This window comes from Fistularia commersonii, unplaced genomic scaffold (genome assembly GCF_037954325.1).
Source record: "Fistularia commersonii isolate RoL2024-O1a breed Wild unplaced genomic scaffold, RoL_Fcom_v1.0 HiC_scaffold_39, whole genome shotgun sequence".
NCBI classification, from domain to species: Eukaryota; Metazoa; Chordata; class Actinopteri; order Syngnathiformes; family Fistulariidae; genus Fistularia; species Fistularia commersonii.
The window spans coordinates 537,276-540,000 of record NW_028233997.1 but is presented as its reverse complement, the minus strand read 5'-3'; positions in this window follow the sequence as shown (position 1 = coordinate 540,000).

Here is a 2,725-nt window from a genome sequence, read left to right as displayed (position 1 = left end):
CTCAGTATCCCACTTCTTCTTCGCTAACCGCTTTCTCCGTATATACTCCTGCACTTCCTCATTCCACCACCAAGTCTCCTTATCAACTTTCCTTCCAGATGACAAACCGAGTACTCTTCTACCTGTCTCCCTGATAACACTAGCTGTTGTTGTCCAATCATCTGGCAGCTCACCCTGACCACCCAGACCCTTTCTCAACTCCTCCCTGAAAACCGTGCAACGCTCCTCCCTTTTCAGCTTCCACCACTTTGTCCTCTGCTCTGCCTTTGTCCTCGTCATCTACCTTGTCACCAGAGTCGTCGCACAAACCGCCATCCTATGCTGTCTGGCTACACGCCCACCTACAACTACTTTGCAGTCACCGATCTCTTTCAGGTTACCTCGTCTATACAAGATGTAGTCTACCTGCGTGCTCCTACCTCCGCTCTTATAAGTTACCCTATGTTCCTGTTTTTTCTGGAAAAAGGTATTCACTACACCCATTTCCATCCCTTTTGCAAAATCTACCACCATCTGTCCCTCTGCATTCCTATCCTGGATACCATATCTGCCCATCACTTCTTCATCCCCTCTATTGCCTTCACCAACATGTCCATTGAAGTCTGCACCAATTACCACTCTCTCATTTCTGGGAATATTCTGCATCACTTCATCCAACTCATTCCAGAACTTCTCCTTCTCTTCAGGTTCACATCCCACCTGTGGCGCATAGCCACTAACAACACTGAGCATCACACCTTCAATTTCCAATTTCAGACTCATAAGTCTATCTGACATTCTTTTCACCTCTAGGACGTTCCTTACAAACTCCTCCTTCAAGATGACTCCTACTCCATTTCTCTTCTTGTCAGCACCATAATAGTATAACTTAAAGCCTGCTCCTAAGCTTCTAGCCTTACTACCCTTCCACCTGGTCTCCTGGACACACAGTATATCCAGCTTCCTTCTCTGCATCGTGTCCATCAACTCTCTACCTTTTCCTGTCATAGTCCCAATATTCAAAGTCCCTACTCTCAGTCCCAGGCTCTTTCCTTTCCTCCTCTCTCTCTGCTTCCGAACACGCACTCCTCCTCTTCTTCTTCTTCTTGTTCTTCGACCCACAGTAGCCCGATTTCCATTAGTACCCTGTAGGTCATCAGTACCAATGGCGGTCGTTGTTAACCCGGTCCGCGACCCATCCGGTATGGTATAGTTATGGTTGACTCGCATGTTTGGTTTTGGCAAACGTTTTACGCCGGATGCCCCTCCTGACGCAACCCTCTGCATTTATCCGGGCTTGGGACCGGCACAGGGAGACACTGCTCCGTGCCCCCCCCCCCCCCCCCCCCCCCCCCCCCAAAGGCAGGCTTGGAGAGACACGGGCCAGTGCCGCCCTGAGGCTGCATTACCCTCTCTTTCTTACATTTATTATAAAAATATGCTTATCTTCCTTTTAGCTCATCACACATGTCTTTATGATTTTCAGTCCATGCCTCAGCCGGCCTGAAGCTCCACTGATGCGCATGTGCGGATGCCTCTATCTAGCGGACATAAAATAAAGACAATCATTCAAATGTGAATGAGTCGGCGTGATGCTCCGGGATGTGTGGAGCTCAGGGAGCTCCACGAGTGAGGGAGTTAAGTTAGGGCGGGGGTGCAAGTAGGCTCTAGGATTCCCCGAGTCGGGGCGAGCGATGGGTTTAGAGGCGTATCGCATTGAAGATAATGGCCGCATATCCTTCTTGGACTTTTCTAAAGCCTTTGACTCGGTCGAACATCCATTTATCATAGCAACGCTCGAACATTTTGGATTTGGTTAAATATTCAGGAATGTGATCCGTGGGCTCTATGAGAATATTCATAGCTGTGTCACCCTGCCAAGCGGCACCACTCCGAGCTTCCATGTTGATGTGGGAATCCCCCAAGGTTGCCCCATCTCACCCTATTTATTTATAATTGCTACCGAAATGCTAGCCGTTTATGTTGAAAAGAGCAACGATATCCAAAAGTTAGACGTGCTGGGGACAGAAATTGTTATTAGCCTGCTGGCAGATGACACAACCTTAGTTTTGAAAAATGAACATCAAGTCCCAATAAGTGCCGAAAACAACCAAAACATTCTCCAAGGCTTCAGGATTGTCATTAAACTTAAAGAAATGCAAACTTCTTGCGCTGCATGACTCGCCACTAAAGGAAATCAGCGATGTTTCCATGAAATCAGAAATAAAATACTTGAGCATTTTCCTATCCAAGGACCAAACGTTAAATCAATCCAGGAACATTGAATCTAAACTGAATCAAAGTAAAGCTTAATTCTAATATATGGCTCCAGAGAGATTTATCAATATTAGGCCGGATATATTTGACTAAAATGGATGTGTTTATCCAGATGTATATACCCAGCGTATTCCAATGCTGCTCCAAATCAACTCGTAAAATCTGTTAACCAAATCAATTTCAACTTTATCTGGAGGAACAGACCACACCATCTAAGAAAAATCACATATGGTGAAAGAAACAAGTGAAGGAGGGCTGAAAGTGATAGAGTCGGACTGCTTGAATGGGACATTGAAGGTGAACTGGTTGAAATCCTGGATCAAACCTCATCGTTCTTTCTGGTATTGTACTCCAAACTACTTATTCAACAAAGTCGGCGGCCTGAGTCTTCTGCTTATCTCTGACTTGGATATCAACAAGATTCCTGTCAAATGTTCAGAGTTCCATAAACAAATATTATTATACTGGA